This window comes from Camelus bactrianus, chromosome 8, assembly GCF_048773025.1.
Source record: "Camelus bactrianus isolate YW-2024 breed Bactrian camel chromosome 8, ASM4877302v1, whole genome shotgun sequence".
In the NCBI taxonomy this organism is placed as follows: Eukaryota; Metazoa; Chordata; class Mammalia; order Artiodactyla; family Camelidae; genus Camelus; species Camelus bactrianus.
The window spans coordinates 67344658-67360305 of NC_133546.1; the positions used below are offsets into that span (position 1 = coordinate 67344658).

The 15648-nt window shown below is 38.9% G+C and overlaps 1 long non-coding RNA gene and 1 other non-coding gene across 3 annotated transcripts in view; one reads left to right on the plus strand and one right to left on the minus strand.

The window, feature by feature from the left end:
* LOC123613622 (uncharacterized) overlaps nucleotides 1-15648 on the plus strand; it is a 520235-nt gene that overhangs the window by 152325 nt on the left and 352262 nt on the right. The window lies entirely within an intron of this gene.
* LOC123613638 (U6 spliceosomal RNA) lies at nucleotides 13823-13929 on the minus strand. Its single transcript, XR_006721014.1, has one exon. It is a non-coding gene; the product is annotated as a U6 spliceosomal RNA (small nuclear RNA).

Below are 15648 nucleotides of genomic sequence, written 5' to 3' on the forward strand. Positions count from 1 at the left end.
ATAGGTGTCCTAAACCTGGCTCTTTCCCTGAGCCTGTATGTGTTCTGCACTGGATCCCAGAGTTGCCCCATAGAAGTAAGCATTGGTTGCCCACAGTTGTAGCTGGCTGGTCCACACTTGGGTGACCATCGCCTCCTTTTCTCTGGCATCTTTCCTTAGTTCCCAATCAAAGTGTTGTGCACTTTGCGAATAAACTACTTACTGAAATATTTGACTTAAGATCTTTCTATAGAGCAAAGGTTGATTACCTTTTCTGTAAAACCAAAAAGTAAGTATTTCAGGCTTTGTGGACCATATCAGCTGTGTCTCAACCACTCAACTCTGCCACTGTAAACCCCAGAGCAGCCGCAGATAATCCATGAACAAGTGATTGTACCTGTGTTAAAAATTGAAAAAAACACTCCCTATAATGGGGAATTTGCCCCTTTCTTTCTGTGTATCTATTTGCTTTTGCTTTATATATGTTATTTTATTGGACCAGTAGAAGCTTGGAGCTGTAGTATCTTCCTGTTGAACTGAACCTCTTATCATAATGTAGTGTCTCTGTCAATTCCTAGTGATAATTTCTGTTTTAACATCTGTGTTCACTGATATTTAAATAGTGACCCCAGCTTTATTGTGTCTAGTATTGACTTGACATATAAAAGATAATCTTTCCTTTTACATTCAGCTTTTCTATATCCATAAGGGATGTACATAAGTATGGTGTCTGTGTTACAGACTGAATGTTTGGGTTCCCCCCAGAATTCATATATTGAAGCTCTAACCCCAGTGTGATTGTATTTGGATATGAACCTTTGAAAAGTAATTAGGTCTAAAAAGAGATCATGAGGGTTCCTATGATGAGATTAGTGTTCTCTGTTCTCATAAGAAGAGGAAGAGAGACTAGAGCTCTCTGCCGTGTGAAGATACAGTGAGAAGGTGGCCATTTGCAAGCCAGGAAGGGAGCCTACACCAGAAACGGAATCTGCCAGCGCCTTAATCTCAGACTGAGCATCTAGAACTGTGATATATGAATGTCTGTTGCTCAAACTAGCCAGTTCTGTTAAGCACCCTGAGCTGAGTGAGACAGTGTGCCTCTTGTACACGGCATATATAACTGAGCAAAACGATGTTCGAAATTCTCACTCTATGAACTTTACTTGGCAGGTTTTTAAACTTTATTTTGATTAGTGACATATTTGTACATGTTTCTATATTACTTTGTGATTTCCATTTTATTCCACTTCTTTATTTATTTTTTTCTTTTCTTGTCTTTTAAATCTTCTGATAGACTATCTTTGTTATTTCATTTTCCCTCTTCTGTTTCATAATCATATTTATCTTTCCAATTAGTTATTCTTGAAATATCATATATATCTGAGTCTAAATATTATGTCAAAATTCTTCTTCAAAAGAAACATGAACCATAAAATATAAAGACTCCAGTCACCTCCCACAAATTAGATATTGTTTTCCTTTTATTTCTTAATTCAAATAGTTTTGATTGAGCATTGTCTACATTTTTGCCAATTATTTTTGCTCATTATTTCCTCTTGCATCTCATAGTTCTTTTTGGTGTCATTTTCCTTATATTTGGAGTACAACTTGGTAGGTCTTTATGTAGATCTGTGACAGTAAACACTCTCAGTTTTTGACCATCTTATTCCAAAACATAGTTTTGCAGGTTTACAATTCTAGGTTGGCTATTTCTCTTGACATTCTGGTAACATCATTCAACTGTTTTCTGATCCTTAGTGAGTAGTTTAATCTCTATAAGACTTAATAGCTATGGTTATAGGAACAAAATAATTCAAGCATGACTGGGTTGTTCACTCTGGGTCACTTGGACAGAGCTTGCTGAGACCTGGGTCTTCCTTTATGTCAGTGGGAGCAGCGACTCCTGGGACTGTGTCTGTTTCTATGATACAAGAGGCTAGGGTATCTCTTGGGCCTGTTTCTAGGGCCTGGGAGCTGGTTTTCCAGACAACATCTGTATACTGCTTGCAACCAAAACCAGACTGCACCCAAGACACAGTCTATTATTTCCTTCTGACACAACTGCTATTGTACATACACTGTTAAAGGTAAAGAACATGGAATCACAGTGAGAGTTCAGCTGACTATCCTGCTCAGCATGTGTCACTATGAGGGAATGAGCAGACGGCAACCTCCACCTTCTGTGTGCTGACTCTGGTCTTTGACACTTTCCCCTTTCCCCGGTAAAGTCTGCTGCTTGGCCAATGCTGTGTGATTTTTCAGAACTCATCTTGTCCCTGGGACAAGAGATTCTCATCACTGTCATGATAGTACCAACACCATGTAGTTGCTGTGAAGGTTAAACGAGGTCATAACATGTGAGGTACCTGCTACAGAGGGCGAGCTCAGCAGTTGTTGGGTGCTATTTAGGTTGCTAAAAATATGAAATTTATTGATCTCTCTCTAAAATGTTTCACCTTTAATAGTGTATGGACATTCTATCCAAGGCAGATTTTCCTCCCCATATATTCATGTTGCCTAGTAACAGTCACTGGCTTCTTAGAGTAAAAAATAAAATCAACGATAGCTTCTAGACACCAGAGTCTTTGCTAATACTTGGATGAAAACATTTGCTTAAAAATTAATCCCATCTTGGTTATTAATTATGAAGTGCTTTAACAAACACAAAATGGGTAATGATTGTTTATTGTTTTTCATTTGAGAGAGTGCATCCACAGCACAGAAGCAGAAAGAATCTGAAATTAATTAGCAGTTGATCACAACAGCGTGTCATCCTATACAATTTATACAACACCTGCCTTGATTATTGTTGAATCCATGAAGGAGAACAAGCATAGCAAACTGTCATTTGACAAACAAGCAACCTAATTAAAAGGCCATCAAGGACAACAAATGAAACAGAAATGAATCAGAAAAAATACTGTTTGCTAAAGTCAACCGATTATTACTGCAAAGTGAAAACACTAGTGCATAAAATAATGTTATCTTTCAAACATATATTCTTGGTACAGCTTTTGGTGGAGGGCTCAGTTCAGCAAATTTTCTTATTCTTTTAGTTGCTTGAGGGTACATATGGAAGACCAGATGCCATTGCTGTCTCCAGGGGTTTTGGGAAGGCAAGACAGGATATTAAGCAATTAAGAAAGACATTACAGAAATGACAGGGTTTTTTAAGCAAATTTAACACTATTGATGGGTCTTAAGTTGCCTTTTAAAAATATAGGAGAGAGATGAATATAAAATACTTGGTGACCGTGGGTCAGAGTCATTGTGCATTTTGTAATAGATGTGGTCTGATATTGTATATGTGTAAGTATGTGTGTGTGTGTGTGTGTGTGGATGAGGGTACAGAGAAAACCATAATACTATTAGGGATTTCAAAGCTTTCAGGATTTAAATTTTTTTTCGGTTGATAACGCTCTTAATTCTGATTCTTTGCCCTAGGACTTCTCAATAATTTTTAGTAAAATAGTGCAAAACTTTATATTATAGTGAGTGAAGACAAAGACAGTTATTCAGTATATCTGTGCAATTCTGGAAGTTCATCCTCTTTATTAGACAGCTTGTTCCTTATTTTGAGCAATGTTCCAAGCCCAGGGTTCATCTGTATTCACATCTTCCAAAACATCTTGGATCAAACATGACCTTGACGGAAGTTCAGAAACTAATGCTCAGAAAATTGTAAAGAATGTCAAGAGACTTAAGTTTCTAATATTGGCAATAGAACAAACAGAGAGAATAGATGAGCTACTTGGCATCAATGGTAAAATTTTTGTTAGTAATAAAGAAATGATTATAAATAGTGCTGCTATGAACATTGGGGGTGCATGTATGTTTTCAAATTAGCATTTCCTCTGGATATATGCTCAAGTGTGGGATTGCTAGATCATAGGGTAAGTCTATTTTCAGTTTTTTAAGGAATTGCCACATTGTTTTCCATAATGGCTGCACCAAACTACATTCCTATCAATAGCATAAGAGGGTTCCCTTTTCTCCACCCATCTCCAGCATTTATCATTTGTGGACTTTTGAATGATGGCCATTCTGACTGGTGTGAGGTGATACTTCATTGTAGTTTTGATTTGAATTTCTCTGATGATTAGCAATATTGAGCATTTTTTTCCAGCCAAGACATGGAAGCAACCTAAATGTCCATTGACAGATGACTGGATAAAGAAGATGTGAGACACACACACACACACACACACACACTCACACACACACTGAAATACTACTCAGCCATAAAAAGAATAGAATAATATCCTTTGCAGAAAAATGGATGGCTCTGGAGAGCATCAAACTAAGTGAAGTAAGCCAGAAAGAGAAAGAAAAATACCACATGATATCATTTATATGTGGAATAAAAAAAAAAAGGTCATAAATGAACTTATTTGCAAAACAGAGACAAAACTCACAGACATAGAAAGCAAACTTATGGTTACCAGGGGAGAAAAGGGTTGGGCAGGGATAAATTGGGAGTTTGGGATCTGCAGATACTAACTACTAATATAAAATAAATAAACAACACAGTCCTACTGTATAGCACAGGGAACTATATTCAGTACCTTTTAATGGAGTGTTATGAAGAAGAATATGAAAAGGAATATATATAAAACTGAATCACAATGCTGTATGCCAGAAACTAATACAATATTGTAAATCAACTATACTTCAATAAAAAAATAAACTAGATATTTTGCTTCTGTCTTTTCTACCAAAATGAATTATTTTCTGAGAGAATTCTTAATAACTGATATCTAGCCTATGCTTGAACAAGTCCATTGATGGCAAGGTCACCCCCTCTTGAAGTGGTTCGTTCATCTTAGTGAAAACAAAAATTTGTAGAAAGTGGCTATAACTGAGGCTGAATATGTATGAAAATGTAAACAACAGTAGGAGGTGAGAGAGGGCAAGAACATTTTTCTAAAAGCATGAAAATGTAGAGTTCATAACTGTAGACTTGGGAGCATAATCTTAAATAACAAATCTAGAAAATATCATTACAGAGATTTACTGGTATGAAATGAAATATAAGACTCTAAGCTTGGATTCAAATACTAACTTCACAAATAAACAGAGGAGGGGATTTAGCAGCATCACACATGAAGGGGAAATTTTTCTAGTTGAAACTGAGAGTAAGTTCAGTATGAGTTAAAATGGTTTGTCTGACAAAAGAGATGAAACAATTTTCTGTTTTAAAACTTTCTTTTAGGAGATAATTTTCCCTGTTAGAGAATACAGAAGCATAACAGAATCTATTTTCTTTTATTATTCATCAGAATTTTACCACAGATGTCAAGAAGTCACTCTATCCCTTTTCTGTTTCATTTATTGCTAAACACAGCCATCTTAGGATAATTAAAAGAAAGATAATGTCTAGAATGAGGGCATGATAATTCCTCTGCTATCTGTTCTTACAGTATAATGTTTAGACTGCTCTTGGAACATGGCATTCAGTTTTGGAAACCAGATTATAAAAACTGCGTGAACAAACAGTAAATATTCAGAGAATGGCCAGAAGGGTGGAAGGACTTAAAACCCTGCCCTACAAAATATGGTGGGAGGAATTAAAGGTATCTAATCCAGAAAAGGGTAGATATTGGAGAAATATGATGTTGAAATGTTATGTTCTGTCATTTGGGAAGGAATTTCGATTTGTTTGACCCATTAGATCAATGACTGGAAGCTAAGAGGAGATAGTGTTTCCTCAACTTAAAGAAGAAAATTCTAAAATTCCAAATTATCTAGAAATCAATGGACATCTATAAGAGGAATGAGCTTCCTGTCAGTAAACATGTCCTTTTTTGTCTCTGCTGGGAATGCCCCGACCATGCAGAAACACGAGAATATTCATGGAGCACCGAATCCTGACATTATTTAGGATTCTTTCCTTGCTCTCCCTCATTTCTTTCTCCCTCTCCTCCCTACCACCTGCCCCCGCCATGTGTCTCCTTAGTGGGTCAGCATTTCAGATTACTTTGACCACCCATCTCAGGATATTCAGAGCATCTCGTGATGCTTAAATGCAGCTATGAGCTCTTGAATTTCCTTAAAAAAACACAAAATGCCTTCAAACTAAGTTTGTGTGTGTTTTTAACAAAAATTTGTGTGGCTTACTTAGTTGATCTGTCATGAAATATAGTGATTTTCACAGAGTATGGTTTCCTGCATTTTGGGCAATAGATACATTCCTGAGATGTGTGAAGACTCAGTTTCATTAAATGAATCATATGAAAAGTGTGTGAAATAAGTGCTCTGTTTAAAGAAACCCTGTGATGATTCCTTTTATAAAGTGGTCTGCAACATGCATAATAAATCCTCATTGTTACTCTTTTACTTTTTTGTCTAAGTTGGAATGAATTTTAAACGTATTGTGTATGAATAGATCATAATTGCAGAGAGAGCAGGGTTTTTGTGAGAATATCATAGAATTTTCGAACCCACGAAGCAAATTACAACTTTAAAAAGGAAAAAGGATAAGAGAGAACATTATTTTTAGCAAGGTTGGTTGAGTTTTCTTTCAAGTTTCATTATTTATCCAAATATTAAAGTTCAGATCCAAAATCAATGAGTAAAAACTATTAAACCAAAATTGAAAGCTTAGAAAATCCTGTGAGAAAGTTGAAACTGAGTGATGTCTTGGGAATTGCAAGGTGCATCATGGAAAAGCAGGCATGGTATTGCATATCGAAGAAGCACTGACTGAACTGAATTAAGGAAAAGTATTTGGGAGGGGGGTATAACTCAAACGGTAGGGTGCATGCTTAGCGTGCAAGAGGCCCTGGGTTCAATTCCCAGTACCCCAATTTAAAAAAACTAATAATAAATAAACAAATAGACCTAATGACCTCCCCCCCAAAAAAAATTAAAAAAAAAAAGAAAAAGTATTTGGATAATTTTTCAGAGGTGTTACTCATATGTCCTTTTATCTCTGGCTTTTGTCAATTGTCTAACCTCCATGTTGACCCACATGAAACTTCTCTCCTGAGAGCACATGGAAACACATTCAGAGAGACTTATTTCTGAATTATTTTCTATTTGTCTGTCTGTTGGATGCCCTTAATTTTGTATGCTGCAGAAAGTCCTATATCCTGTGATAATTTTAATGGATTCTGAACTGATAATATTTATGTTTAATGCTCTCTAGCTTTGGGCAGTTGTGCTGCTCCGCTGAGGAGAATCTCATCGTCCATACATGTCATCTCCCTGTCCTACCCTCTTTACTACGCTAGTTGCTTTTAGGGCTTATGTGGCTGAGCTGTATTCAGTAGTGTGTTCTGAAGGGCTCCTGGTGTGTGGAGATTTACTTAAGACAGTCCCTTCAGTCCCTTTGCAAATCATCTGGATTGTTTTGGAAAAAAAAATACCTAAAATAGAGACCTTTTAAAATACAAATCTTGTTCTGTTTTGTTCTTTATATTACAGCAATAATTTATTATTATCTGACAGGATTCCTCTCTTAGTTTAAGCAAATACAAGAAGATTATTTATTAAAGCACTCTAGGCAGGGAAAATTTATGTCTACCAGAGAACAGTTTGCTTTTTTTGAACTTTAGGAAGTTTCTGATATTTTTCTCTTTCTTGACATTTCATCTCTTCGTAAACATATCTACAGAATTAGGCATAATTTTTAGTGTCCACAGGCAGCTTGCATGTATTATCTCATTTAATTCCCATTTATAACCCAGTAGAATAGGTATTAGCTCCAGAGGAAACATTACAGTGGCATTACCAGCTGGTCATGAACATTACTCACCCGGAGCTGGAAAGTTCAGGAACAGCACAAAGAGCCTGGGGTGGTGTCCTGGTCACTTTGAGTGCTGGGGTTCTCCCTGTGCAGACCTGAAAAGGGCAGAGTGGCCCATGGTGGCAGCAGCAGTGGCGGTGTCCGTGGTGGGGGCTGGGGATTGAAAAACCCCCTTCACGTAAACCACATAGATGTACGAGATGTGCACCAGGCAGATGTAAGAGAGATTGATGGACTACAACTAATTTAGTCCCAGGAGAGGAGAACAAGGTGGCAGTGTTTATGTTGAGGTGATACTTTCAGTGTTTGCCTTTGGAAAGTCTAAGGGGTGAGCTAGTTAACTACGTTTTAGCAAATAAAGGATGTTTGATTCATAAGTTGCTTTGCTTGTTCTCTGTGTCTACAGACAAGCAAACCAGAGGAAATGACTAAATTTAAATTTTGCCTGGACACAAGGAAAATCTCTGCATATCAAAGTTATAAGGTCACTCATTCATTTATTCATTCAGTCAGTCAACAATATTTATGAGCATTTAATAGGTGCCAGAAATGTTCTAAGGACTGGGGATGTGGAAGTGAACTGAGAGTCCCAGGGCTGACATGACTGTGTGTGTGTGTGTGTGTGTGTGTGTGTAGGCAACAAACAAATGAGTAGCTAAACAACAGCAATAATCAGAGAGTAATAAGAACTGTGCAGAAAAATAACATCACATAACGTCACAGAGAATGACCCAGTGGCTACTGTTGATTAGCTTAGAAAGGCCTTTCTGGAAATGGCATTTATTCTGAGATCTGCATAGCAAGGAGCTAGCCGTGAAAAAATGGGGGTTGGAGTGGAGGGTGAGGGAGCCTCAGCGTAGGGACTCTACCCAGAGAGAACAAGCTTGTTGAGTTGGGAAACCTGGAGTGTGGGTGTTGGTGAAGGGTGAGGAGTCATAGAGGGAGGACAGGATCAGCTCTTGTAGGGCTGGGCGAGCCAGAGTGAGCGGTCAGGATTTTACTCCAAGTGTGATGGGGAACCTCTGGAGGCTTTTAGGCAAGATATTGAAAGATTGTGATTTGCTGTCTCCTTATCTCTAAGATAGGGTAATAATATATCTTATCTCAATATATATTCTATTTTTGTGAAAAATAACTTACCACATATCAAATGCTCAATAACTGTTTATTAATGATAATGACTATTTTTCTTAAGAGTAAAATACCATACAAGCTGTAAAGCTGATCTCTTGGAGATTTAGAGAAGAGTAAAAATGCCAACTACTTTTATTAAGTGCCTCCTCTTTGTTTATATGATCCACTCTAATCTGCACTGACTTTCTGCAGAGGAGACTTACTTTTAAAGAAGTTAAGATACTTGCTCAAGGTCACACAGCTGATAAGGATAGAGTCAGAATTTCAATGTCACCTTTGGTCTTTCTGACTCTGAGTTAATACTCTTTCCTCTGCGCCAGGCAGCCATCTGGAGAATGTGTGCCCTGTATTCTCCTGATGTCCTGCGGTTCTAGCAGATGATCCTTTCTCAAAGGCCTCTGGCTTTTACTGAGCCTGGATTTCATGCGTAGTTTGCACATAAGCCATATATCACAATGCAGCCTGCAGTCATTTGTTCTGGGCATCGCCATATTTGATTAAATGATCCTATAAAGTGATATTTATAATTCAAAGATTCTGTTCTCTACATCTCTCCATTTGATATGTAAGTATCAAGAGGAAAACCATCAAAGAAATAGCAATCGACTGATGAGAAGGTAGTGCTAAAGGCACTCTTTAAATTTAAGATGTTATTATAATTGTTATTATTAAATGGACTACTGGGAGATGAACACAGTAATAAAAAGATTTCTTTAGCTAACGAAACTGATGCATTCTGCATGGAAGAAAATTGTTCTAAGGCACTAATACATGGAAGATGATTGAATGAAGGGCTTTGTAGTGGGAATTGAAGCAAACCTGGGACAAGGAGGCTGGTACTTGGGTTTCATGGATTGGAGAAGCCTGCAGAGACATGATGGCTTGCTCAGTTACTCCTGGTGCAGGTGACGTGAGCTTCTTCCGCTGCTGGGAGCTCACTTCCACTTTGACCTCCACTCTGATGATACTGCACTTTGCTCTGTCATTATTTGGTAGGCTATTGAAATTCTTCTGTCTTCAGAGACGGAGAAATGCAAACAATTAGGCAGACGTCTGTAGTTAATACGGAAAAAAATAAAAGATCTGCCCTCATCTGCTTTTGCTCCTCTATCATTAAATCAGTTATAATAAACCGATTTGCTACAAATACTGCTATTTCTGTTTGAATTCTAAATAGCTTTCCAGTGAAACAACTGACATTAGTTACTATGATGATTTTTAGTAAAGTTTTTTTCTAAAACTCTGAAGACTTTGAATCATCAAGCAGGTGTCATGCATAATGCAGAATTTAATCTATATGCACAAATGTGTCTCTTTTCCCCTCATCTTATTCATCTTTCTTTCCATGAGACTAGAATCAGGGATTTGGAATTAGAAGATTTTAGGTGGTTTAGTTTTTTTTTTCCTATATACCAAACACTATTTTAAGTTTTTCAGTAAACAAGAACAAGAAAATGTCTGGCCTTGTGGGAAGAAGCCCACTCTAGCATGGTGATAGCCAGCAAAGTATAAATGGCAGAAACCCCTGAATTAGCTAGTCTGCTGGAAGATGTTGGTTGCTACTGGGAAAAGAAAAAGGAGAGGGAACATTTGAAGGAGGTGAGTGTGAGCTGTTGGTATATTTAGCCAGATACCTTTTTGTTCAAAAGGATCATACACCGGTGTCCAAGGTAAAAAGGAGAAATTAATTATATCTATGCCATAGAAAATGGAGGAATTCATATGCCTATTTGTGCAGAAAATTTTGAAATAGATTTTGCAGAATGTTGTTTCCCCCTGAGTTAATTGCATGCCTTGTTTAAATTACTCTGTTAAAATCAATGTCTCACAAGGAGCGCCATCCCCTCCACTACTGGATGAGCATGTGGTATTGATGTCTCCGCTTTTGTTCTGAGGAGTGTGCATTAAATCTGATTAAAACAAAGAGTAAAACAAAACATCCCCCAGACTTTGGCAAGAGAAACCAGATTCGTATTGAGGCTGCAAAGAACAAAGAGCTTTAGGTCTTAGGAATTGCAATTTGGGAGACACAGACTCGGGTAAAACAGAACCAAGAGAGTGTTCCAGGGAAGAGTCAGGGGCTTGTAAAGGCAAAGGCCACAAGGCTGTTAATGTTGTCTTACAAGAATGGTAATTGGCTCTGATATCAAAAGGAAATATTTGCCCTTAAGAGACAGGCTGTCATGAGTTATTTAGGGTAAGGGACTGATAATTGTCTTGAGTTTCTGGAACACTGTGTGGATGTTCTGGTTGCCTGAGTTAAGACAGTAAGTGGTCAAAAGTTCAGATTCCGTCCAGGCTGATATGTGCATAAGTCCCACTTCCTCAGTTGCCTCCTAGCTGCATTTTAGAGAGCTCTCTTAGCAATATCAACTACATTTTGATTTTCCTTTCCTAGCTCCAATATCTTAATTATTTTTACATCTGGATTCTGTTCCTCTCTGATCTGTGTTGACTTTGATTTCTCAACCATCCCTGTGTCTGCCTTTTGGAGATATCAAACTAGACCGAGTTCACCTAATCATGAATACTGTGGCCTTGCAAAGAGCAACCCTGTCTGCTCCACGTGACCTGCCTTCACTTGTCAGGCTATTCTGGCCTCATTTGCTAGACAACAGTCCTATAAGATAAACATCCTGATTATCTCTATTTTACAGACTAAACCATCAAAAGTCAAGAAAAAAGTAGAGAGTTTCCTCAGTGTGACACACTTGGAGTTACTGCTGAGATAGAAACATCAGATGATGGATAACTTCATAGAGAGTGAAACTGAGGACAGTCATCAGTTAGATCCCTTAAACCATAACTTACTTAATAAGTAATATCCTGTAACTTGCTGTCACAATCAAGCTTGCCTTAATTGTGCTTGCAGATTGCATACCCTCCCAGCTTCATGTAGCTTCGACAATATATCATAAGACTCCTTTAACCATCCCCTAGAGAGAACACCTCTGATGTACGGGTGCTATACTAACAGTTGCTTAAATTGTTTTTCAGAAACATGGAGCTAGTCTTGTCTAGATCAAACTAGTCAGACCCCTGACCATTCAGCTAGGCCTGTGCAAGTGTCCAGTGGATGACCTTTCGATGTCAAAGTACTGAAACCTCCACCCTCTGATCATACCTACGCTGCCATTTTCTGAACATGCACCCCACAAAGAAGCATGTAACTGAGTTACACTTGCATAGATGCTGATTATTTCACCTTTTTCTTGCTTCCAATCATCTTTTCCCATGTCTCAGACGACCCTGCCTCTTTATCTCAAAAATATCTCACACACCAAGCCCTTGTTGGAAACGGATCTGAGAGTTGACCTCCTGTCTCCTCACTTGGCTGCCTTATGAATAAACTCTTTCTCTGCTGCAACCTTTGCATCTCAGCATCTGGCTTGCTTCATATCAGGCAAATGTACCTGGTTTAGTAACAAGAGTAAAAATTCAGAGTTCAACCTCATTTTGAATTTTTAAGATGTATGATTTTAGATGGATTGTTATGATAAGTCAGAGCTGACATTATAGAACCCAAACCTTGTGCCAGTGATTGTTCTAATACTTTACATATATTAATTCATTCTGTACAACAGTCTTTTTAGAGAAGCACTATTATGTGACCATTTCACAGATAAGCAGACTGAGGCACAGAAAGGTTAAGAAATCTAGAAATTACCAGAGCTAGGATATGAGCCCAGGCAATCTGTCTCCACTCCACTATACTGTCTTATAATAATAAAAAAAAATGTAGAATGTACTTAAGAAGGCACAAATATGGGTGTTTTCAATTATTCATAACGCCCTGAAGGAGGTAAAAGTTTTGTAAAGGGCTGAAAGCTCAGCTTTAGAAGGGTCAGGTGCAGTAATGCCTGATGTTTGTACAGAGCTCTCCTCCAAAGAGATCAGTAATTTGCTTCAGATCACTGCCTACCTTCTGACCTAAGGCCTTTTTTTGTTAATAAGGAAAAAGATTAAAGGAATCAAGAGGAAAAAATGCATTCCTCTGTTTAAATGATCAAATAAAGTGGTGATTGCTTCTGAATAGTCAGCTAAAAACCTTAGCGTTAGATGTGAACCAGCCTGAGATTAGGAGGGTTTAAAGCTCTCAAACAAATCTGTGAGAGTGGATCAAGGTCCATTCTACATCAGAGCTGATTGTAGGTGGATGTTTAATGAGCAGATGATATGTCTCCCTAAAACAGATAAAAACACCTTTGAAATGTAATTTGACATTCATACACCTCTCCAAGGCTCAGCCTTTATATATCATTGTGGGCTTCATACTCCCGTGCCAGGAAGAGGAAAAGAATCTGGCAGCAACAGGAAGGTTGCAGGGCTCCCTCAGATGGGCTGATGGCTTGAGCTGCAGTGGAATCAATGCCAGCCTGACAGCTCAGCTCATCCCCTTCACTTAGACGTGCACAGGGAGATGGCCTCGGGGAGATGCGCTGGAATCTGGAGTGCAGCTTCAGGCTGGTACTTCTTAAACCACGTTTAGGTGCTTAAAAGTAAGCCAAGGTTGGAAAATTTCTGAGAAGGCACCCCAGAACTCCCTCTGGACAGTCAGTGACTGTGCGGGGCTCCCAGTCCTATAGCATCAGTGGGCAGTCACACTGTGGGGACCTGGAGAACATCCTCCAAAGAAAACCTCTTTTTTTGCTTCTTATGCTTGCTCAGGGTTTGGGAGTGGAGGAAGGAATTGGTGCAGGTCATCTGAGGATGACTCCAGAGCTACTCTGAGCTCCATGCCGTGTGACTGAGAGACGTGCTTTAGTTTTCTTTTTTTTTTTTAATTAATTAATTTTTTAAAATTGTAGTATAGTCAGTTTACAATGTGTCAATTTCTGGTGCACAGCATAATGTTTCAGTCATACATACACATATATTTTTTTCATATTCTTTTTCATTATAAGTTACTACAAGATATTGAATAGAGTTCCCTGTGTTATACAGAAGAAACTTGTTTATCTAAAAAATATGGAACACTTCAAGAATTTGCGTGTCATCTTTGCGCAGGAGCCGTGCTAATTTTCTCCATACCTTTCCAATTTTAGGACGTGTGCTGCCCAAGTGAACACCATGCGTTTGTACTGATATAAGAGCTCAGGGGTCGTTTGTGTCCAGTGGGGCTCAGCGCAGCCCTGACTGTCAGTGGTCTCTCTGAAACTGGTTGGAAGCTGAGAGGAAAGCAAGGGAGTAGGGACAGAGCCTGTGAGCTCACAGGCTGGCCCTTCTTGGTTTCCTGTGGGGTCCTCTGGTCTTCTCCGGAGCTGGCACTCCGGGATGCCCCTGGGACATACTCAGTGCTACCAAAGCTATTTGAGGCAAGGCACCTGCAGCAAGGAGGCTTCAGCCTTCAGTTATTGGAACCCAGATGACTACCTGGAACACTGCATCTTGTTTGCAACCTTACTACAGTGTATGCATTTATAGAACACTCTTTGATATTAAAGAAATTGGGAGTGAGAACTCAGATGCGGGCACTTTAGCTGTAGAAGGTACTAAGTGAAATGTTTCTGTTCATTCCTAATGTAATTTCACCTTTTTTGAGTCATATTATTCATCTTCTGAACCCTTATGAATGCGATAAAACAATCAATAATTCTTTATTTAACAGACTCTAAGATTTCTCCATGTTAGCCACCGTAGAAGGCAAGTACAAAATTCTTGTTCTTAGGATCTTGATGGGAATACAGGATATATACTAACATAAATGAAAGAAAAGACATTCTGGGAGGTAAGGAGAGGAGCTGTTAATCAGGTGACTTCAGACAAGTCATTCACTCTAATCAAAATGTAATTTCCTCAAAGGAGCTAAGTCTCTTCTCAAAAGCAGTTCTTCAAAAAGCCATCAATAAGGTTGTGGGATCGCTTTCTGACCCTTAGAGGAGAAAAATTTCCTCAACCTTCCACTTCTTTCCAAGCCTTGCCCTTACAGGGGAAGGGCTCTGCTCAGAGTGGTCAGATGCAGACATTACCAGGGCCATGTTTTTCTGGTGAGGGAGTGTCACTGTGTTAGAGGGCGAGTTTCGTCTCTGACCTGGCCCTCCCTCCACATATGGAGAGCCTGAGATAGGACTTGGCTTCTCAGGACCTCCAGCCTCCATCAGTTCCTTTGCTCCTTCACTCCCTGTACTTTATCCCAGGACCCTTACCTCTCCTATTGGAAGATCCTCAGCATCCTTCTTGTCCAAATGGCAGCTTGTGCTGGGCGATTTCCCAGACATGGACCAGGGAGCACCTGCCACATGGTGCTGAACACCAGGGGAAACAAGGTCCTGCCTGCTGCCGCTCTTCTTTCTTGGATTCCCAACACTGGTGTGCGTGTTTTATGTCAGACTTTCCTTAGATTGCAGTAGTAAGGCCTCACCCTCAGATCTGGGGGTGATGTACCCTCAGGTTCGTTGGAGAGATAGGAAGTAGGAAATCTCATCTGGAGTTTCCAGCATATGGTAGGGTCTCCATCCAGCTTTCACTAGACCATTGTTTTGAGGTTTCAATGGGCTTCATCAAGCTTTTAACATATCTAGTACTTTATTCCCCATTTGGCCTTGTGTCTTTGCTTGTTTTTTTCCCCAGTTACATTCAGGTATTAATAAATAAAATTATCTCATTTTTAGGAGTTGAAAAATCTAGTGCTAACTAATACCAAAGTTTCTAATCTCATGTAATCCAACTTCTTCTCTCCTCCAGGTTAGGCTTGACTCAAGTTCCAAGATCTGCAGTGTGATGAGTATAGTCTCTCTTTTCCATGACCTCCTCTGGTACTTTCCTTCTTCTTCTTCTCCCTGTTTTTA